The sequence below is a fragment of the Euprymna scolopes genome, chromosome 14 (assembly GCF_053919585.1).
Source record: "Euprymna scolopes isolate OS-2025 chromosome 14, ASM5391958v1, whole genome shotgun sequence".
Taxonomy (NCBI): domain Eukaryota; kingdom Metazoa; phylum Mollusca; class Cephalopoda; order Sepiida; family Sepiolidae; genus Euprymna; species Euprymna scolopes.
Window position 1 is genome coordinate 79,768,527 of NC_136495.1, and position 24,192 is coordinate 79,792,718.

Sequence of the window (24,192 nt, forward strand, 5' to 3'; positions counted from 1 at the left end):
TCCTGATCAGTGAGTTGATCACTCTCTGATAATTAAAATTAGTCATGTGGTAACCGCTGCTGTTTTCAGATTAACTGGCAAATTGTAATTAATTTTATAGTAATAAATAAATAACATTTGCATCTCTTGGTTTTTAAATAATAAATCTTTTTAATCTCCTTTGCTCCTAAAAAACAAACTAAACAAACTTTCTAAATTTTCATATTTCATTTCTACATTCATAAAATTATGACACCTGTGTGTGTATTACTTGTGTTAATGTAATGTTTACGATAGCATATTGAATTATTTTTAGCATGCCCTTGTCTTATCAAAGAATCTACTGTTGAGATTATATGCCAGGCCCTTCTGCCTGTGCAGTGATAAAACTTCTCAAATGCGCTTGTGATGTTAGGCTGCATAAGGTATTAACTGTGATCAAGATTGGACTGTTCTTGCTTTAATCATATTTTTATGATTTTCGATAATTATTGGAGGCATTCTGAAACAAAACCTATCTAAGTACACTCCCAAACACATAAAGTATATTTGTGTAATACTTAAAAAAAAAAAAATCGGTCCAACCCTTTCCAAGTCCATAGGGAATGAAGTCATACAGACACGTACATAGACCAAGTTTTTTAAAAATATGTTGGGATTTATTTGATACAACAGTAAAACTTTATTCTTTATCTCTTAAAAAAATATATATGAAATGTTAAATGGAAGCATTTGAATAGGTGAACATTTGACAAATGACTAAAATCCTTTGTTGAATCATAATTCTAATCTGACTTCTCTGACAATTGTCAATCTCCATTGTTGATCTAATGCAGATGAGACTTAAGCAAATAATGTTTTTCACTAATCCAATGAGTTTTTAAAAAGGCTCAACTTTTAAAGAACAATTGTTGTAAGTATTACAACACTAGCAGGGAGACCTTACGTTCCCACATAATGAATGAGGATTAACGAATGTTTCACCCTCCTACATTTTATTGTCATCGAAATCCGTAAAATCACCCATTTTTCAATCCTCCCTGCAGTTAGTCCACAATACATTATAGTTTACATTGCACTGTTTATTTTATAAAATCATTTTATATAATGGCTTGAATTAAAGTTTAAAATGCAAATATCAAGTACCATATATAATAGCAGAGATATGTTTGTCAATTTTGCCAACTAAAACAGTTGTTTTTTTGTGGTATTTTACATTTAATTTTTTCTTTTTTTAATTTTAAAAATAATTGTTTTTATTTTTAATTATTTTTAAACTTTATTTTTCAGGTAAGAAATATATGAATGGTTTGATTATTCTTCAGGATGCTCGAAAAAGTAAGCACTTAAATATTTTGATTATTGTAATTAAGAAAGGAAAAAATACTTGAAAAAATATCTTGAATCATCATTTACACAATTAAGTAAATAGTCAAAAGCAACCCGAAGGCTCCCTTTTCTTAAGATTATTCCACTGACCCTTGATCATTACTATATAATGTTGAAGTATTTAAGCAAGGGGATATCAAGTACTATTTTTTTTTTTTTTTGTCTTTCGTATGACTTCAGAGTATTAAACACTGGTCTCCTGGCCCATTAATGGACACCCTAACCATTATGGTGAAATGCTCATCTACCCATTTACCCCGCTCCTTTTCTCAACGGACAATGATGTAACTAAATTTGTTTTATAGCATTTGTTATTAGATTATTAGATGCTACGAGGGCCGTTCCAAAAGTAAAACCTCCTTTTTTTTCTTTTAATTAAAAAGTTGAAGAGCTACCAAAACAGGAGTGTTACCATAAAAATAACCAACCTTTTTGTGCTTCAGAATTTACTTTTCTACATAGCAACAACCATTCTCTATGCACTTTGCCATGAATTCAATGACACATCTCTGCTTCTGATGCACGTCCATGACAGGTTGCTTTTTTTAGAGTATCACATCATCAATATCTGCAACAGAGATGTAATTTTCAAGTCATAAATGCATAAGTTCAGTCATTATTACAGTGCAATTTACAATCCCCTCTGACTCATTCAGGTGAAATAAAAATAAGAAGGTATTACTTTTGGAACGACCTTCGTATGGCAGTCATATAAAGAAAAGCTTCAAATGCATAGACATTTGCTGATGATTTATTTTTATATTAGTTGAAATACTCGGCTTTTAAATGAAAAATTTATTTGTACAAATTAATGTTTCACAAATCCTAATTGAACATGTCCCTATATTTCCGAAATATGAAAAGGTATTTTTAACATCTGTCCATTCAGTGTTTTGCAAGGAAAATATTATTTCAAACTTAAGTGTGACGAACTGAGGAAAACTGCTTTATTTCAAACTGAAATGTGGAAAAAAAAAAAAACAACAACCAAAAAAAAAAAAACTGAATTGTAGTTTAAAAAACTTATCTACCAAATAATTTTATCATAAAACATTTATTCTGCAGTTTTTCTGAAACTGTAGCTCAGTTATATTTGTTTCCCATGTTTTTAAAAGTGAACCTCAATAACAATTAGGAAACACCTACTCCCAATGGAGTTTCAACATAGTTAATGGAAGTGTCATTGTTATCAAATTTCATGATCAGAGGTCAAGTAATCTGAGAAAAGTTACTGAACAGTTGAATCTTTTCGTACATGTGCATAACCAAATAAAATGGCCATTGTTGTTTTCATACTATAGCAGTTGTCATAGATGGGAGGAAAATAGGTCACAAAATTGTATTAGGTTATCCGGAAAGTTCTCAGCATTTTTTTAGGCACACATGGAGGATAGATATGAAATTTCTTCTTTCTGAGCAATATTTATTACTGCATGGTCATGAATTGGACTTTTGAAACTTCCAACTCTTGCACAAGTTGTGATATTTGGATTTTCTTCAATTTTTCTCTTCAAAACATGTCAAATTTTTAGTCTTTCACTGCAAGTATCATCTTCAAGATAAATGTTTTCCGTTTTGCACAGTTGATTCTCCTATAGTATTGTCACCATACACTTCACAAATTTCTTTGAAAGTTTTAGCAGCAGTTTCTCCTTTTTTGAAAAAAAAGCATAAGTACTCGAACATGAAATTTGTTGCAATCCATTTCCTTGTAATGAGGAGTATTTGAAAGTAAATAATTTAAAAAATTTTGTCAGCAATGGAAAAAATATGCGCAAATTTCATCTGTGATTTAAGGGAACAGTTTACAGGCTTGTACTTCTAAAACACTAAGGACTTTTCAGACAGTCTAATAGTTTTTTTGCTTATAAAGATGACTAAAAGAAATAAACTGAATATTGTTCTCAGATGACATCCAATATAGGATAACATTCAATATAGGAGTGTAAGACACTAATGTCAGACGTGTTCAACCACTACTATGACAATGAATGCTTAATTTAAATATATTAAAAAAAAAAAAAAAAAAAACAGTTATGTCAGACTGATTTGTTAAATCAAACTAAATGAATAGATAGGTTCAAATAAGTCAGTCTGATAGCCGATTGGGAAAATTTGATTAATTTTTATTTTACTGGTTGCTGCTAGAAGTATTAAGCCTGTCAATTTTATAATCCATCTCACCAGTTAGATGGAAATGTCTACATTCATTTGACATAAAAAAAGACTGCTGAACAAGCCCTATCCTCAAATATAGAGCACTTTTGGGAGCTGCTTTTTGCTGAATAATTATTTTTTTCAATTTATTAGATTGGTTAACTGAATTAGTTTGACTTCCATTTATTTTTATTTATTCAATTAAATACATGCACATACGCATTTCTGTGTACTTTGCCATATGTATATTTGTATACTATCAGAATATATAGCACTAATAAAATGCCTTTGAAATAAAACTTGAAATCAAAATAAACATTTACCCCCCCCCAAGTAATCAATAATAATAGACATCCTTTTATTTGTTTACATTATACTTGAAGATGACCATGCTATAGTCTGTTGGGAAGCAGTCTCATGATATCTTATTCTAAAGATGTGATGGTTTTTGGAAATCTTTTTTTCACAAAATCCTATTTCTGACACAAGCCAATTTCCTTTGTGATCCTCTTAACATAAGGACACTTATTAAATTATCTGACACACATTAATTTTCTTGCACAGAAACTGTTAGTATCGTTCTAGTAATGTCTTTTATGACGTCATTCAAATGATTATTAACATCATCATTATATTCGTTTAATATCCGTTTTATCTTTCTCAGGCTTCACATTCTAAATGGTGCTATGTCAGTTTCTACCTCTAACCCGATAGTCATTGATGAAACCCTGGTACACCGAAATACTTATATTTATCAGTGATGGGACGATTCTAATATTTTTCCTGATTCCGATACAATTACCAATTCCCATTTTTTATAAATCTCTAAATATTTAACAGTATATTTGTTTATTCCTGATTACTATGAAAACACATGTTAGATGTGCAGATATTTTCTCAAACATAAAACTACACTTGTGGTAGGTGATCTGTAGATTTTAGTTTTCGTGTTTATTTCAAAACCAATAAATATTTATTAGTTTATCATTACTACTAACAATGGAAAATCTTGCTTTAAACAAAATCAAATAAAAAAGGAAAATTAAAGAATTGTATTTGGCAGTGGAAAATAGGCACAAATTTTTTTGATTCTGGTATCCCCAAAAGTTCCGATTTATTTTCCAATTCTCGATTCCGATTAATTTAATTGTTCCAACATATAAAATTAAGTTTACAAGCGAAAAACTTCTGTAAACTTAAAGCAAATATTAATATTTATATAGTAATCCCAACCAAATAAAAATGCTCAATACAACTAAAATAGGAAATAGAGCTTGTCATAGAACACAATTTAAGACTGTAAATTATATTTTACATGAATTTATTGTTGGACAGGATACTCAAATAAGAAATATTAAAATTTCCTTAATCCGCGGAGTTTCAAAGAAATGCATTCTTCTCGTCAGAGGAAAAATATTAGCAAGTAAATATTATAGCAAAGCTATGAATTTGCTTATACTGGCATGAATTGAAATTGCATTATATGAAAATTAGTCATAAATGCAAAAAAAGTTTTAGTGCAAATAGTTCATGAAATGGGGAAAAGAAATGAAAAATAAAAAAAAAGTGAATCAAAAAATTAAATCTAGATGAAAGGATATGCGGTGGTTAAGTATTTTCAAGACAAAATGATCATAAGAAGTTGATGTTCTCATAAGAAGTCGGATTTATAATGTTGACAAATAGATACAAATTAAAAATTTAAAACGTGTGTAATCCAAGACTGTAGCAAGATCCCATTTGCATGCTATCGAGGAAGAAAATTATTTCGAATCGTTAAAGTTTTTTTTCACTTAGGGATATATAGTAACATTTTATTAATTAAGAAATAAGAAACAAAAACGTTATTTAATATCATCTATGCGATCTTCAAATTAGATGAACTTGAATTTTGTATAAGAATAAAAATGAAGATGAATTCCCCATTAAAAACTGATTATATAATGAAATGAATACACAAAAAAGTGGAACGCCAGTTGATCAAATAAAATAATTTTATATTATTGAGTACTAATTTGAAATACTTACTTTGTGATTTTAGTCTTTATTATTGTAGACAGAAAAATGAATGAAGATTAAGAAAATATATTTTTTTCTTTTTTAACCGATATTACATTATCTCCCATCTCAAAGGAGGATGTAATACCTTCAAAAAGGAGGAAATAATTTGAGAGAATAATTTTTGACAACAGAACCGATACTATATAGCCCCCCCCCCTTTAAAAATCAAGGCAATAATAGATTGAAACAAGTCTTTTTTTTTCTCATTTATTTAAAAATGCCTAGTCATAAAAACATTTTTATAGTTCCTTTTTTTTTTTTTTTAGTCAAGATCAAAGAATAATATATAGACATTTTTATAATTTTTGACCACGAATAACCGACGATTCCATTTTCCACACACTTTTGATGACCTTGTGTCTAATTTGTTACACTGCAAAATTTTTACTGTCATAGCAAAGTGTAGTATCTGTTTTCTGTATCCCAGCAACATCAAATATTTTACTGTTGATGAAACTGTTTCTTCATTTTACTCCAATCAAAGTTCTCAGAAATCAAAGAACCCTTTTCCTGGGGTTAAAACTTGATCTTTATATGAGATACATAGACATTCGAATATTCCATTAAAGTTCTTTACATCTCAAACATTGAGTTAATAAAGAAGTTGACAACATTATTTTCCTCTCCACAATTGACCATTTAAATATGTTATACCTTTCTTGTGATCTCTTAGTCTTACTGAATTCCAGAACAAGAATTCATTTTGTCTGGTGGTTTCGTGTAAAAACCAGTGTTGATTAGTCATACCAAGGAGATGTTATTTGGGCTGTGAATACTGTGCGATTTTGAATATTTTGTCAGGATTTTTACTTGAAGGGAAACATAGTCTCATGCCAGGTTGTCCTGACAAATCCCTGCACAGAGAAATCTTAGACACTCGCGGATAGTTTCTAGTAGGCATTCAAGTTCTCTCCTCTATGCATATATATAAGAGAATATGATGTAAATCACAAATGTATATTACAAAATATAAATGTATTAAAAAATAAATGTACAAATTTGGAATACCTAAATATGTGTGCAGATTATTATATATACAGTATTTCAAAATGTTGTAAAATCAAATAAACATTAATCGTTGATATAACTTAGGATAAACACATTCCCATAATGTGTCATCCACAGACAGTTTCACTGTATGACAATTCTTCAATACAGATTGACAAGCCTTAAGGTGAGATTGAAACGACTGTCTCAGCACTTCTAATCACTACACCATTTGGCTGTTGCTAAATTAGATGGAAGTACAATGATAAACATTGTCAAACACCAGAAACTATGCAAATAGCATTGCATTATACATTAGTGCCAATTCTATTTTGCTCACCAGTACACTCAACCCAAGAAAGCGAGTTGTCCACAAACATTTTTGCTGTATCACAGCTGTTCAGTGCAGCTAGATAAACAGCTACCTCAAGCTGGGATCGAAAGTAGAATATGTAAATGACAGCCAACGCTTATGAGCCTCACACCATTTGTCTGCTTCTATGTATCCTAATAAACAATCACCCTTCTCCTCAAGTGGCTTTTGAACCATGATAAGTTATGACTCCCTTGTAAATATATATATATATATATATCAACATAAATTGCATTCTGATCAAAATAAATCAGATATATAAGAGTAGTTCCAAAAGTAAAGCCTTCTATTTTTTAACTCATAAAGTTGAAGAACTACAAAGTGTTCTCAATGCACATTTAGCAGGAATTCAATGATGCATCTCTGCTTCTGACACACATCCATGACAGGGGTTGCTTTCTTAGACTCTCACAACGTCAATATATGTAAGAGAAAAATGAAATATTCAGATGATGTATATATTCAGTCGTCATAACAATGCAATTAGCAATCCTGTCTGATGCATATAGGCAGAATAAAAAAAATAGGACTCCTTACTTTTGAAACACTTCTCGAAGTTGTTTACATTGTCTTGTGTGTAACCATAGCACCTTCATTTTTTTTCCTTCTCTTCCCTCTTTCCGACATTTTTTTTTTGTTCTAAAAAAAGTCTAACCCATTTGTTTCAAACTGAGTCACTGTAAATGTTTCTTATCTTTTTCTTATCACTGCTGTTCCCTTTAGTCTACATTAGATCACCTGAAATTATACCCCCCCTCTCGTCTCCTTTTTTTTTTTTTTTTTTTTTTTTTTTTAATATTATTTCTGCTTGAGTTGAGTCCGTTATCTATAGATTTCATTTGCTTTCATTTCTATATTTCTTGGGTGAAACCAGACTTTTTGTGCCCCCCCCCTTTCCTTCCCATATAATAATGAAGACATTTCAATTTCACCTCACTGACATGAATCTTTTGAAACAAAACTATTTATTACTAAGTAATAAACAATAATGCATTAGTTTAAAAATGTATATTTATTAAGAAAAAAAAAAGAGAAAGCTTCTAAACGCTGTTCAAATTCTATCATGAAAAACTAGAAGAGGGGGTTCGTGTGTGTGGGGGTATTAACTCCTTTCTTTTGTTCACCATTTTTCTTTTACCTCTTTGTGTTTTTCTTTCTCTTTCCTTTTTTCACCCATACTAAAAACGTTGCATCCCCTTATGTGAGATAAAAATAATTTGATATTTGACAACATGCTTCTGAGATTAGGTTGTGAAGTTTGAGGGAATTATTTATCTGCCATGAGACTTGGGGAAACGGGCAGCCATCTTTTTCATTTTAGGTGAATGTAAACGATGTCTTAGAAGTTTTAAAAGAGAGAGATGCTGATTGAAAAGGGAGGAGAGGGAGAATATTAACGATGAAATGTGAAACATTGACTAATTAGATTTCTTCCACTGTCATTGATAGAAAGTGGAGAACTTGAGACTATAGTAGGGTTAGGTCACTCTATGATATTAAAAAAAAAAAAACTGTATCAAATATGAAATCGATTCGAAATGAAAGTTTTTTTTTTTTTTTTAAACACAGATCAATATTTTCTAAAAGTTTAACGTTTCTGAATTTTTGAGATGAGGATTGATTATTCATATTATTTGGATTCTTTGAACTACTGTTCTCATCTTGAGTGTTATTCTCACAGTTTCGGTCAATCTAACCTCAATTATTTACTGGTAAAAACTAAAGAAGGCACAGCTAATAAAGTCGAAGGTTAGATCAACTGAAACGTAGTGAAAACTATACTCAAGATGAAAACAATAGTCCAAAAAATCCAAATGATACAAATTGTAACACTTTTAAAAAAATAAATAAAAACGTTCAGCATTGTTAAAGACAAACTTAATTTGTTATTTTTCAAAGAAAACCATGTTATTTTGACAAAAATGTTGAGCCATTCTTTGAAATCTTCAGGAAATTACATTTTTCTTCAAATTATAGAAGGAATGGGAAGAATTTTGGTAAAGTTGTACTTAAATGTTTTGGAGACTATTTGTTAAGTAGTAAATGAATTCAACAAGATACACCTGAAGAAGGTCGAAGGTTACATCGATGGAAACATTGTGAAAATAATACTCAAGATAAGAATCGTCGTCCAAAGAATCCAAAAGAGATTTAAGTTTGTAACTTTTGTTGACAAAGCTATTATGGCTAATTAGGGAAAATCTGTCTTTATTTACTTTATATCTAAGAATACTTACATATAAAAGGCACTTTGTCTGTGCGTATGTGAGTTTGTTCCCCATGAACTCTGAAACGGCTGGGTCAGTTTGTTTTTTGTTTTTTTTTTAAATCTCACACAAACATACTTTGGAAGTGTTCTTAGATGGGCTTTGTATTGGAATGCATCCGATAAGTATCAAAAATCAACCATTGAAAAAAATCTGATTACTGAAGGAACAGTTTAATTTTGATCAAAGTTAACACCCTTATACAGCTTAATATTACATGTATACTTGAGAATTTTTATCACCACAAACAAAACATCCCGGCATATAAAATGAACAATAGGTTCTTTGATAAGAGAGGGGCACATTTGAATTGAATATTTGTTTTGAGCACAACCAATGGAACGGTGATACTTGACTTTTGCATTTTAATCTTTAATTCAAACCATTATATAAAAATAATTTTATAAAATCAATAGATTTTTTTTTTTTTTTAATAAGAGAGCCACCATTTATCAAGGCCTGAAGGCCACTTTAAAATAAAGGTTAATAAGTGTACAGTGATCACCAGGACAACAGCGCTATAATCGTTAATGGTGGAAATTGGGTATATTTTGATTATTTAAAGACGGCTCAAAAAGAACTTGTTTACATGCCTGTAGAGATGTGATGGCAACCTTCTGTCAAATGAAACCATGGCGTTCTGCATTCAGTCTGATGCACTGCAGAATTTGCTGTGCTTATAAAGTTGAAGGTGGAGTTGCCTCTTCAGATACCGCCTGGGTGGGTGATAAGGAGACCTAGGTTTGCCCAATAACCAGGGTCCCCCTCTCAGTGTTGCAGGCAAAGTCTGACAGAATAGCAAGCCAATATGATCGGAGCGAGTGCAGCTGCAGGAAAGGTGGTTTTTTTTTTTTTTTTTTTTTTTACACAGTGATCACCACTTATCAAGGCCCGGAAGCCACTCAGGGATAAGGGTTATTGCAAGTACATTACGTTAGTGTGGAGATTTAATGAAGTGTTTACTTAAGGGGGCGGTTCATTAGGAATTTAACATTGGACTTGAAGACATCCAAGTTGTAGTCCGGTGGGAAGCAGGCAGACGGAACAGAGTTCCACAGGCGTGCAGTTCTAAGAAAGAAGCTTTGTTCATGGAATCCGCGTCTCTTCTGTGGGAAAGAGGTTGCAGGGTAGAGAAAAGGGCATGCCCCACTAAGCCACGAAGTCTATTTTGTACTCTGTCAAGGCAGGATAGGCTGTTTTTAGCAGCTCCTGCCCAGATATGGCAACAGTATTCCATCCTTGGACGTACTTGGCTTTTATATATATGTTGCAGTGCTTATCTGCCTATCGGGACTCCAAGCCCGATTTTTGTCAAGTTTTACTCCCTTGGTCTTTGCCTTTCCAATTGTATCCACAGGGCAGCGGCGCTATTTTCACATACCTGGTGAAAATTTGAAAAATATTTCAAAATTTGATGAAAATAACAGAGATCCTCATTGTAGTTATGGTTGTATCGAAATACAAGTGAAACGATTTATTTTAAACAGTCGGGAAAAAGATGGGCAGATTCCGTAATGGTGAAAATTTGAAAATATTTTGAATTGTGATGAAAATAATGGAAATCTACCTAATAAAATGTACAATTAGTAACGATAAAAATAAAATCAGATTAGTATTATTCCATTTAGCAGAAATTGTTGAATAACATCTTGTTGAGACTTTCTGCAAGTAAATATTGTTACTCTTATCTATCTATATAAATATAAAAGTAATATTGTCTGTGTACCAAATTACTTTAATTTTTGGTCTACAAACTTGATATAAAGGGGGTTGGAACTTGTGGAACAAATTCGATTTGTTTTTTAGTCAATAAAAATTGTTACTAAGGAGTCTAAATTGAAAAAAAAAATTGGAACTTGGTAGGGGTAAATTGACTAAACCTGTTACTTCTACGTATGCACAAATATACACTTTTATATTTAACAATGTTATTAAAGTTTTTATATGCATATCGTAATGAATAATGCTGGAGTGCTATATGTTTTGGCTTCAGTTTTAGCTGATGGTACCCAAGTCAATTTTGTTTGTAAACTTTTGAAATCACTATTTACTATATAATAATCAGTAGAGAATTGACTCTATAGTAATAAATACGAAATCTGCATAACTGAAAGTATTTTATGACTGGGCAATGCTGGCTAGCCTTCTAGTACTTTATAAGTCTTTAAATTGTTTTTTATTTTATTTCTTTATTTGATACAATTGGGTTAACATTTCTAATATTTTTGATAATCCATAGTCGATTGGTATATATATTATTCCTTAATTGGAATTCAGAGGTTTACTTGGCCAAAGTGTGGTGAGACGACAACAACTACGGATGGCAGTGATAGCTGAGGATGCAGTTAGGAGATTCGAAGTTCCTATCCGTCACGGTTACCACCTGACGAAGGGCAGATGAATAGTTGGCCGAAACGTTGTGAATAAAACAAACCAATAAAAGATGAAAAACAACAACTAATAAAGATGAGAATAATAGTCCGAAATAAAAATAAATTAAGCCTTAAACCTATTCTATTTCTAGATGAAAATATTGCTATTTAATTACTACATATTATTACTATGTATTTCTTTCTCTCTCTCTCTCTTTATATATATATATATATATATATATACACCTTTTTTAAAAATTTTTATTACTCTGTACATTATCTATGATTTATAATTAACGGTACTCATACCATGTTAACTTCTATACTAGGTCTACTGAATAATTCAATCTAGTTTATTTCTACCCCAAATTATTGCTTGTCAAATCATTTTGGTTGCAATTCTAAACTGGATGTTTGGAAATCTATAAAACTGTGTTGCCTTCTAGCAATTGTTTTGGTAAGATAAAACTCTTTTTTCCTGAAGCAATCTAGTTCCTTCTTCCTTCATATTGCATAAAAGATTTTTTCTTTTCTTTTTCTTCTTTGGAAATCTGTTTCTAATTAAGACTTTTAACATTATTTAAAATAGCCAAGGGCATCCTTTATCTTATGCCATGATCTATGTGTTATTCGAAACGTTTTGAACACGATCCACCTTAACTGTATTGTACCATTTTATTGAATTAAATAATTAGGTTGGAACTAAATATCAGAACTATTAATTTTAAATCTTACAAATATTCACCCATGCATGGAGTATATTTTCCACGTTTGGCTCATGCATGTACCATGATCAAAAAAATATATCAAATTTAATAGGTCTTGCACTATCAGCCTGTTAGACATGATTCCAAATTCATTTGAGAATAGTATTTTAAAATAAGGTTCGTAGTCTAAACAAAAATAGAATGGAAGAAAAAAGAATTGCCTTCTATTAAGAACAAAAATAAAGAAAAATATGTATAATGTAAGTACTCGTAATGAGACTAAAATATATTCCAAAAGTCAGTAAATTGATCAAGTAATTTTATTTTTGAATTAGAAAATCAAATTTTATGAGTAGCTGAAAAGCGGCCGTCTTGTTCGCCATTTTGAAAACTATCTAAAAAAGCAAAGGAGATAATTCAACATTTAACGTAAACTTGCAAGATACATGAATTCCTATTAATTGCTGAAAATGATTTTCTTTATAAAAAATAAAACTACTTAATTCTGGACAGAAACCAAAAAGTCTCTGCATGAAACTTAAATAAAAATAACCATTAAACTGTGCTATTTTAAGTATTTGCTAAAAGAAAAGTGTAGTATCTGTTCTGATACTACACTTTATCTTTTCTATCCTTGGTCAGTGAAGGAAAAATGGAAATAATGTTACTTTCAATACTGGCAGTTTTCATTTGTGTCCCAATCCAGATTGCTACTTTTTGGGGAACTGTGTTTTCCCGTGTTTTTTTTTTTTTTTTTTTTTTTTTTTTTTAACAAAACAAAAAACATTAGGAGGTAAGTAAATAAGGACTAGTCAAAAGTTGAATCCATAAATAATTTTTTTAAATTCCGTAAAGCATTTTTAGTTGGAATCTTTTCTGAATGTACAAAAAAAAAAACCGAACATATCATGAACACACATAAAAGTTAAACCGTACAAAACATGAATAAAATTTTTACAAAATATTTGCATTATTCATTAAAGAAAATTTTCAGAAGCAAATTATAAATTTTTAAAATTGGATTATTTTCTTCATAGTAAAATTTAACATTTTCTACTTAGATTTTCCGTTCTTAAACATCTATCTATCTATATATCTATAAAAGTGAAAGTATCTGTATGTGTGTCTTTTGATATACAGGGTACTGAGATTTGGGAAAATCTATGGGATCGGTTTTCGGCCAGAAATTTGGCTGTTAAGGGGTAAAAGTTCAACGATTTGACCTTTGAGAACTCTACCAAACTCCTCCGACAATTTTCACTTGAAATTTTAGATATAGGTTCCTTGGACATGGATCTAACTTAATAACTTTATTTGAGCCAGGGGTCATAAAAGGGGTCAAAGTTAAAAAAAATTGACCACTTTTTTTTTTTTTGCTCAACATACATCTCCAAATACCCGGGCAACGCCGGGCTGAAATGCTAGTATATCTATAAAAGTGAACATGTCTCTGTGTGTCTGTCAGACTGTGTACATTTCCCTTCGCAATAACTCTGTCAATTTTAAGTCTACAGACTCGAAATTTGATATACAGGGTACTGAGATTTGGGAAAATCCATGTTATCGGTTTTCAGCCAGAAATTTTGCTGTTGAGGGGTCAAAGTTCAACGATTTCTACCAAACTCCTCCGCTAATTTGGAGTCTAAACACTTGAAATTTTAGATATAGGTTCCTTAGACATCGATCTAACTTAATAACTTGATTTGAGCCCAAAACAATAAATGTTAAGGGATCATAATAGGGGTCAAAGTTTTTAAAAAATTGACCACTGCGGTCTCTACCAAATTACTCAGACAATTTCTGGTCTAAACATTTGAAATTTTACATAAAGGGTATTCAGAGATAAAACAAACTTTTTAATTGGTTTGGGTCGAAAATTTGAGCTACCAATATATAAATGTATGTATGTATGTTTACATGTCTGCCTAAAACTTTCGACAGAGGCAATGGATTTTCACAAGATCAGTATTGTTTTGAAGCTCGACCTTTCAGACGACAAATATCAAAATATTGGCTAAAAACATTAATATCTTCACCTTCAACTGGGCACTTTTCTACAGGGAAGGGTGGCTTTTTTCGCCAATATTTTTGAAAGTCATCCCCTCTTTTCGATTGTCTAGCCTTAATTTAAACCAACGTCACTTCCAGTTTGGTGGTGGACGTAACAGCAAAGACGTCACGTTTTTTTAACATTCTTTTCCTCCTTCGCAGTAAGGGTTCGAGCCTGCCTTCCTACTACCACTTTTTTTTTTTTTTTTTTGCTCAATACACACCTCCAAACACCCGGGCAACGCCGGGCTGAAATGCTAGTAATTTATAGTTACCGTAATTTAATTCACCTTGATTTTACGTTAATTTTAATCCTTTTTGCAACTTGAAAGTAAGCTAAACAGAAATGTTTGTTTCACTCCAGTTTGAGTTCCAAGTGTTAAATATGAATAATGCATTTTTGAATATATTAAATTAACAATAACTCTTGCATAATAATCGTATACAAACATTTATTTCTTTTGTATTTTATGCATAAATGTATTAAATATTAAAAAAAAAAAGATTCTTATAATTTTTCCACAGTTTAAAACCTTTATTAGTAAGGAGAAAAAAAAATCAACCTGAATTTAAATATCAGCCATTATCAATTGTAACTTTGGCCAAGTGAAATGTTTAGTTTAATTTGGATAATGCTTTATTTGCTTGGACGAATTAATGAAACTTTTTTTTTTTTTTTTTTTTTTTTTTTAAATTATTTTGGGCTTCATATGAAAAGAAGTCTTAAAAAGACAACGGCCCAGCACTAATTTCTTCTCATGAAGAATTTGACATTTAGGAACAATGATGGAATTGTTACTTTCAATACTGGCAATGTTTGTTCTTGTGTTTAAGCAAGAATATATGCATATATATATTATATATATATATATATATATATATATATATATATATATATATATATATATATTAAAAGATATACTTAGTTTTGCACCACTTTTATGTCCCCTTACAAAAATTAAAATCAAGATATAATGGATCAAATTCAATGCTGATCTGATTTATTTGAATTTTCAAATGGGTGTTTATGCCCATATTATACCCCATATTCACCTCCAAACCCTTTAAAATAATAATCCAGACATTCAAATTTGGGTAATATTTATTAATTTATAATAAATTTATTTATTAATTTATTTAGAATAAATTTATCTGTTTATTAATATTTATTAATTTATCATAATTTATTTAAAAAAAATTAATTTATAAATTTACTTATTAGTGTTTATAAATTGATATTTAATAAATAGTGCTAACGTTTTACTGAAAATCGAATCTATCTGAATTTTCACGAATGGATTCCAACCCTTTTTATCTCCCTTTGCAGAAAACTAAACTAATTATAGCCCATGTTTGGACTTATTATATATACCATCAATGTTCCAGAATGCATAATGATCAGTTCATTAGTTTAGAGTGATTGTTGTACATAAAATGTATAAACATATAAACATACCTAACGTACACACACACACATACACACACACACACACACACACACACACACACACACACACACACACACACACACACACTTTGGCTGTCAATTCATATGCTATTAAGACCATTTTTTAAAAAGAAATGATTTGTTTCTTTTTGAAAGTTTGTATATAAACAGAAACCTGTTCAGCCAGGGAAGATTTCAAAGCTGTATACATGAGTGTTGTTCCAAAAGTAAAGCCTCCTATTTTTTTTTAACTTAAAAGTTGAAAAACTACAAAGATGGGACTGGTGTTACATGAGTCCCCTGCTACACAACACTGGCACCATTAAGATGAATGCCCTTTTGGACTACGAAATTCATTTTTCTACATAGTCACCACCATTCTCAAGAATTCATAGTCACCACCATTCGCCAAGAATTCAATGACGTGTCTCTGCTTCTGACACATGTCCATGACAGGAGTTGCTTTCTTAGAATCTCACACTGTAAATATCTGCAATAGAGAGATGAAACTTTAAGATCATGAATGCATAAATTCAGTTATCATAAGGTAATTTGCAATCTCTTCTGATCCATTTCGGTGGCATAAAAATAGGAGGCATTACTTTTGGAACGTTCCTCATAAGTTAGTGAAATTGGAACATTAAATTTGAAATGAGTTTAAATATTGTTTTGTGATATTGCCCCCCCTCCATCTCTATCTGTGAACAGCACCATAACAATTGTTTTTAATCTATAAGTACGTACATTCAAGATAAGGAGTCATTATTTTAAGAATGCCTTGCATGTATATGAACACTAGAGAATTGGAAACGTGTGAACAGTTAGTGTAGGATCCTTGTTGGAACTTTTAGTTGATGTTTGTTGTAAGAAAGGCGTCTAATCCTTTTTTTTTTTTTCCAAGCGAGTTTGATTCTTTTTAAAGTTGTCTTTGAACCTTCATTTAGATAGAAGTGCGAATGATGTATGCCAGTTGCCATTTCTGTAAAAATGTTGGAAATGCTTTGAATAAAGTTACCAGATCCAATAATCGTTAGATTTAGAATCCTAGCCACCAGATATGACACATATTTAAAATAGTAAAAAAGACATCTATTTTATGTTTGGAATCCCATAAAAGCAATTCCAGTAGATTTTTTTGTTTTTGTTTTGAAGTATTTTCTTGAAATAATAAAAAAAAAAAAAATCTCTCTGAAATATATGTAAGAGTTCAGCATAAAATGACACAACGTTGGTCGACATGTCAGAAAACTCAATAACAACAATGTTAATATGGATAAAACTTATTGGTGCTTATTGAACTTGGAATTTATGACGGCAATAAAACGTAAAGAAAATACAGAAAAGTCTGTATGATGTACGTACTTGTTATATAACAAATATGTCATTCCAAAAATTATGTAAAATATATTAAATTAAGCAAGTCAGGGCTTTTGTCGCCCATGAATAAATCCGATGAGATAAAAAAGGGGAGGCAACTCAAATAGAGTTGTGAGGTGAAAACTCAGCCTTATGTTCAATGCAGTTTAGTAGTAAAATTGGTAAAAATCATAAATTTTGATTTTTCTTGGTTTAAAAAATTACCTGATCGATTTTACATAATTTTTGGGATATGACATCTTCGTTCTGTAATGAGTATGCACATCATACAGACTTTGCTGAATTTTCTTTACTTTTGTTGCCATAATTGACAATTTGAATACGCACCAACTTGTTTAATCAAAGAATAAAAATGCGATCAAATCTTTATTTTTTTTTATCTCTCAAAATGAAGGTATATATTTAATACAGAAGAAAGAAAAATGTTTCAACTAGACTTTTGCCCATTAAAAATGGGCAAAAGTTATAACCCATTCTTAGAATGTGTGCTTTATGCCAAATTCATGGTTGAATAGGGTTAAATTTGTGCTCATTTTTGCATTAAATATTATAATATCTGTTAATTCCTATGCATCGAACAGATATTATAATATTTAGTTTGCTGCACTTTATTATAATAACAAAGGTTAATACAAAATTTCAGTTAGCTTGGCCCAGTAGTTTTTGAGAAAAAGTGAAAGTAAATGTGGTCAGAGGTCGCATTGACAGAAACTTTGCAAACATAATACTCAAGATGAGAACAATAGTTTGAATCCAAATAATATGAAAAATTGTTTGATGGTCAAAAATTATTTTGCTTGTAAAACTATAAATTAAAAAACAAACAAAAAAATCTCTCAATTAGGTCTTCTATTGCACCTGTTTTTCTTTTTTTTATATCTGTCGGCGTGGATAGATCAGTTGATACAACGAGAGTTGGGATGGTGGCAGCAATTGCCTATTTATCTGACCGATGTATATTGTATACTCTGCAAATGAACAAAGTTTTTCATAGAGCTGTGATAACCTTTGCCTCCCTTTTTGTCTGTGCAGAGTTGGTGGAAAGAAGAATTTCAATAAGATGACAAACCTGTTGTTGATAAACTTATTAAAGTAAAAGAATAAATGTCTAATTCGTAAAAGACTTATGTAGTCTTGTTGATGAATTGAGGTAGCCTGTATGTTGTGTTAGGCTTCTCAGCCCAACTCTGTATGATCTATGAGCTAACTGGTGGAAGCCAAAAGCCAACGGGTTTTCTACTCAGTTTGATTCAGATATAACAAATCTCGCCCAGTTTTACTGAATCTTTGTTTTGATTAGGGATTTCCTTGTTTTCTTTCATCTCTTTTGTGAGATAATTATACACCACAGCTGTCTGACCTTAAAGGTCACATGTTAACAAGTTTTTTTTTTTTATTATTTTCTTTCTGTCAGAAATGTAGTTTTACATTGGCTCTAAAAAAATAACAGCATCACCTAAGAAGTCATCTAACCTCAGATGTAACATGTTTTCATTTTTCCAGGAATTTTTAAAATTATTTGTTGCAAACAATAAATGCAAAAAAGTACGAAATAGTTTTGATGAATCTTATTTGTTCTACAAATTAAGTTTTAAGTTTAATTTTTGATGAAGTCTCTAAGTTTTGGTCTTGTTCTTTACTCTATTTTCATTTGTTGTTTATCCCAGTTCACCTGATGAGTCACGCAAATGCATAACATTTAAGTGCTTCTTCTGTTAGACTATCAAATAAATATTCTGTATTGATGCTACCAGATCAGGCTGTCTGAAGATACCAGCTTCCTGAACAAAAATCCACCAAACATTTTCCTTTTCTTTTTTGTAACTCATGTTCTGTAAAGCAAAAAAAAAATTTTTTCTCTACAAAACTAAACCAAGCACTATATTTAAAGATTGAAAGAACTTGAAGCATAAAAAAGTTTAAACATTTTTACCAAAATGACTGGATTCATCATGACATAAGCCGAAAAAGTGTGAACACATATCCAAGGCAATGACTGAAACCTTAGAGGAAGACCTCCAGTCTGTAGTGGAATGGCGACGTAAATGAATGATAGCATTTAATGCTGCCAAGACTAAGCTTCTTTCTTTTCACAATTACAAGAAACCTTTTCAACCACTGATTGCCATGACTAATAATATGTTACCTGAAATCTCTTTGTTCAAACTCCTCGGCTTAACATTCACAAGCAACATGAATTGGAATAAATACATTAAGGACATTGCCAAAGTTGCTGCAAAGAAGGTGGGTTTTCTCTATCTGCTAGAAAGTTGCTCAGACCTGAGAGTATTCTATATCTCTACAAAGTCACCATTCGGCCATGCATGGAGTATTGTAGTCACATCTTGACTGGTGCATTTGCCACTAGTCTCTTGCTCTTAGAGCCCCAAAAAAGAGTCTCCAACCTAATCAGTTCCACATTATCAATCAAACTCAAAGCCCTGTCCCATCGTTGAAATTTTGCATCCCTATGCATTTTTTTTTTTTTTTTTTTGCCAAAGGAGTCGCCACTTATTAAGGTCCGTAGGACACTCGAGGATAAGGGTTAATGAATGTCCAGTAACCTGTTAGTCATGGAAATTTGGTAAATTGGATTACTTAAGGAGATGGCTTATCAAGAATTTGTTTACGTTGAACTTGAAGACAACAATATTGTAGTCAATTGGTAAGCAGAAAAACGGAACAGAGTTCCACAGGCATACAGTTCTAAGAAAGAAGCTTTGTTCATGGAGTCTACATTAGGTTTAGGCACAGATAAAGAGTGGGACAAATTATTGATAGTGGTTTCGGCTAGACAAGTATTTTTCGTGAAAGTTATTTTCATGGCAAGTGCTCGTCTGAGTTCCAATCTATGGTCCCATAGATTGGAACTCAGACGAGCACTTGCCATGAAAATAACGATAAAGCAGAGACAGGCTCGAAATGTCTCTCTGTGGGAAAGAGGTTGCAGTGAAGAGAAAAGAGCATCCCCTGCTAGGCTATGAGGTCTATTTTGAACTCTGTCGAGACAGGATAAGCTGGTCTGGCAGCTCCTACTCAGATGTTGCAACAGTACTTCATCCTTGGACGTACCTAGCTCTTATACATGTAGAGAATTGCATCAGCAGTGAGATATTTACTATATTTACAAGTACTTTAATGAAATGTGTTCCAACAAATTGAAGCACTTGTTCCCCTCAACATAAATACACCCGACTAACCCAACTAGCTGCAAAATCCTACCCCCAAGCCCGAGAATGCTGGAAAGCCTTCTATTCTAATAGTTTTTTTCCCTCAAACTGCTAGACTTTGGAATACCTTCCTGGGCCCCTGCTTCCTTGACTGTAATGACATGCAAAAGTTCAAGTGTAGTGTGAACAGACATTTTGCTGCTCAACTCCTTATATAGTATCCTTGTCGAATTGGTTCCAAATACATCCAAGTTGCAATACACCTTGTTTGTAAGTAAGGTGAATAGAAGTAAACAAAAAATACATAGTTATCCGATTTGTGATTGTTATGTTTCAATATTTCAGTGGCTACATTCTCTGGTCTTAAAATCCGTTTTTAAAAATTGATTGGAGAATCATAATGAAACTGGCTGTAGTTCTTCACTTGTATAAGAATGTTGGATAGTTCTGCAATAAAGCCACTGACACATATTCAGCAGCAGCAGTGGGATGACACTAAAATGTAACAACAGTTGAAGATTAACGACCACGTTACAGTTTTCAACATTTGTGCCAATCTGTCAATATCTGACACGGGATATTGTTACCATTATTTACACATTTCATACACGTATTCTTGTTATATTCACAATGTTTTGTGATTATAATCATGGTTGCAAGGTCTGAACTTTTTGAAGGAGTCCGAGTCAAACTATTAATAATGCTAAGCCTCTGGTTAAAATGTTTGACTAATTTTCTTTTTTGTGTCTTAGAAACACGTGGTCATGTTACATTTATTTTATTATTTATTTATTTTTTGTAATTACGGAGTCACAATCGATCAAGGCCCAAAGGATAAGGGTTAATGACTTTATCAGGTGGCGATGAAACAACGCCGTGGTGATTGGTAATATTAGTTAAAATTCGGCAGAATTTGATTATTTAAGAGCTCGGCTCAACAAAAATTTGTGTACATTAGACTTGAAAATGACGTTTGTATTCAGTTGTGGAGCAGATCTACGGGTTGTGTTTCATAGACTGGTAGTTTTAGAAAAAAAACTTTGCTCATGGAAGCTCTTTTGTTTTAGGTACACAGAAGGAGGAAGGAAAATTATTGACCGGGATTTTATCTATTTTTCTTTTGAGCTAAGTGTTAAATTGTATTAATACTTGTGAAGATATTTCCTATCGTTTATAATGAGATATTTGAATTTTTTTTTTTCCGTAGTTAATTTTATTACCTTTAACTGTTTATAAGCTGAAAGAAAATGTGAGAGAATTGAGTGGATGAGTGCCATATAAAATGGGGGAAGGCAAATAATATAAAATGCTTCTTCGCAAATGGTTTGGTCAGTTCTGTAACTCCATTTCATCACCCAATATTTTTCTCATATGGTTGAGTGTTTCTTTTTTCATTACAGGATGTAAAAATTGATGTTGATCTGAATGGGTTCTTCTTTGTGTCTTTGAAGTGTGTGCTCATCAACAGTTTTGCTCTTTTTACACGGTCCTCTCCGTTATTATAGTATTCTGCAAGATCTTTCAAGCTGCAAGTGTGGCTGTAGAAAACAGCCCAACTAATAATTATTGAGTATTAGAAGACCTTAAAATAAGGAGTCCAGGTCGTAATTTTGGATATCATCGCAGTCGGAGCTTCTATGACTCCTCAACCTTGAAATCATCACAATGAGGTTAATAGGAGGAAACCTAGTAAAAACAAATTTAATAAACAAGTTTAGTTTTCAATTATTTATTCTAACATTTCACAAAAGTTGGGCGTTTTCAAACAAGGAAGAAAATGGAATGTCCCCCCCCCCCGCCCTCCAAAAGAAAAAGAAAAATTGAAAAAAAAAAAAAAAATTATTGTAACTATGGTAACTGAAAAAAGGGAAAATGAGAAGTTAAGGAAAAATGGTAAATGTATTCAATAGCAACTGAGTCAAAGAAAAAGCTGATCATTTAAATTGTTCATGTATAAATTTGAGAAAAAATAAATAAAGGCAATGGCTATAATTTCGCAGCTAAATCATGTAGACAATAATAAAAGTTTCTATAAAATATTGATATTTTTAGATGATCCGGTTATTATATTCAATATTGGTTAAGCAATGAACGTATTAGCACTTTTTTTATTTATCAACTGTAGATACATTTACCAGTTGTCCCATGATGTCTAAATATTCTTAAAGAAAATAATTATAAAAGAAAAACGTTTGGATACAAAAAACAGAAAAATACCACTTTTCATTAATTTCTTATTCTCTGGTTATTTAGATACCATAGTTTAGTTCATTTTTTTTTTTTTTTTAACATTTACCGTTTTCGTTTTTCATTTCCATTTAATTGTTTGAAAATGACCAATTATTACAATACTACAATAAACCAAATTTTTCTAACTTTTAAAATGCTTCATTGGATATTTTTATTTTTTGGTTTTAATTCATTGCAAATGAGGCACATTGTCACTAAGACTTAGGGTCTTCTAAGGAGATATATCCCAATTAATCCATCTTCGGATGAGTTATTTTTGTAAAAATGTATCATCTAAAATCAACTCTTTTGTTAAAGTAAAATCTCAAAGGTTCTTTCTACCAGATCTATGAAATTCTCGAGGAAGGTTGTTTGTGTATCAGAATGATGAAGTGAGCCAAGAAACATTGTGAGATATCACATTACCAGCAGGATTGCAGAATCAGAAGGTATGACTACGACTGTCAGGATAGTGTAGTGTCTGAGTGCAACTCTTTATTTGAAAGTCTTCCAATGTTCTATATCTGATTCTTTAGAAATTAAAAAATTTTACCCCAAATCAGACTTCTAGTATTTAATGAGTCTTACTGACTCCATCTCAAATCTCCAACTTCATCACTTGGGTTAACAGTCCAATTTGTAGCATTAGTATTTTCTCTATCTTTTACCTTGTCCTTAAAAAAACAAAATAACAAAAAACAAGAGAAAAACGATCAAACTATAAGATGCTGCTGAAACTCTGGAAGAGATTACTCATCAATCTCAAACTATTCACTCTTTATTCCTTTTCCTGGATGTTTTTTATCTAATTTTTCCTTGATGCTGAGTTCTTTTTCTTGCCTGTTGATTTTTCTTTCCTTGTTTCAGTAGATTACAAATCTGATTAGAATTGATTAAATCATTTCGTCAAAGAAAAAAAAACTTACCTTCATAAATTTTGATCTTTGATTAAATCGGATTTTTTATAAAAATTAAAAAAAAAAAAGTTTTCTTCTGTAAAAATTAGTAGAATTCGTTTTTATTTTGTTAGTTTACTATTTCTGTTCTGGGCCTGCAGAGATGTGACTTTAATAAAAGCATTTCACTCGGTTTGCCAAAAAATATATCCACTATAAAAAAAAAAAAAAAGCTCAGAAAAGAAAAAAAAAAAAAAAGCTCAGAAAAAGAAATAAAAATTATTTATACGTGCAAAAAGGATAGTTAAGACAAAATTGATGGAAGACAGAGGAGGTTTATTAAACTTGATCTTTGTTTCAAATCGCTTACCAATGGGGTGGTAACAGAGAAAGTTACTAATCCTTGTTTAATCAGATCTTATCAGCTCATTTTTAAATAGTAAATGTATAAACTAATGTCTTAATGTTGACCCAACGGGTCATCTAATCAAATTAGAATTTCATTCTAATTGCTTTAGCAAAATAATTGAAGTGATATTTTTAAGAGGAAATAAAATACAATGTGCTTTATCTGTGTGCATATATATATATATATATATATATATATATATATATGCACACAGATATAGCACATTGTATTTTATTTCCTTTTAAAAATATCAGGTTAGGTTTCGATCCTGGCTTGAGACAGTTGCCTGTCTAATGCACAGATGAGCTGTGAAACAGCAAAAC

General features: G+C 31.2%; 1 protein-coding gene across 3 annotated transcripts in view; it reads left to right on the forward strand.

Annotated features, from left to right (window-relative positions):
• Positions 1-24,192, forward strand: part of LOC145293111 (ras-related C3 botulinum toxin substrate 2-like) — a 229,951-nt gene that overhangs the window by 81,939 nt on the left and 123,820 nt on the right. Inside the window, exon 2 of one of the 3 annotated variants that reach the window (XM_080139491.1) lies at positions 1,270-1,317. The exons of the other annotated variants lie outside the window; for them this stretch is intronic. The gene's annotated coding sequence lies outside the window, so the exon portion shown is untranslated. The remainder of the gene's footprint in view (positions 1-1,269; positions 1,318-24,192) is intronic. 3 annotated transcript variants of the gene reach the window in all.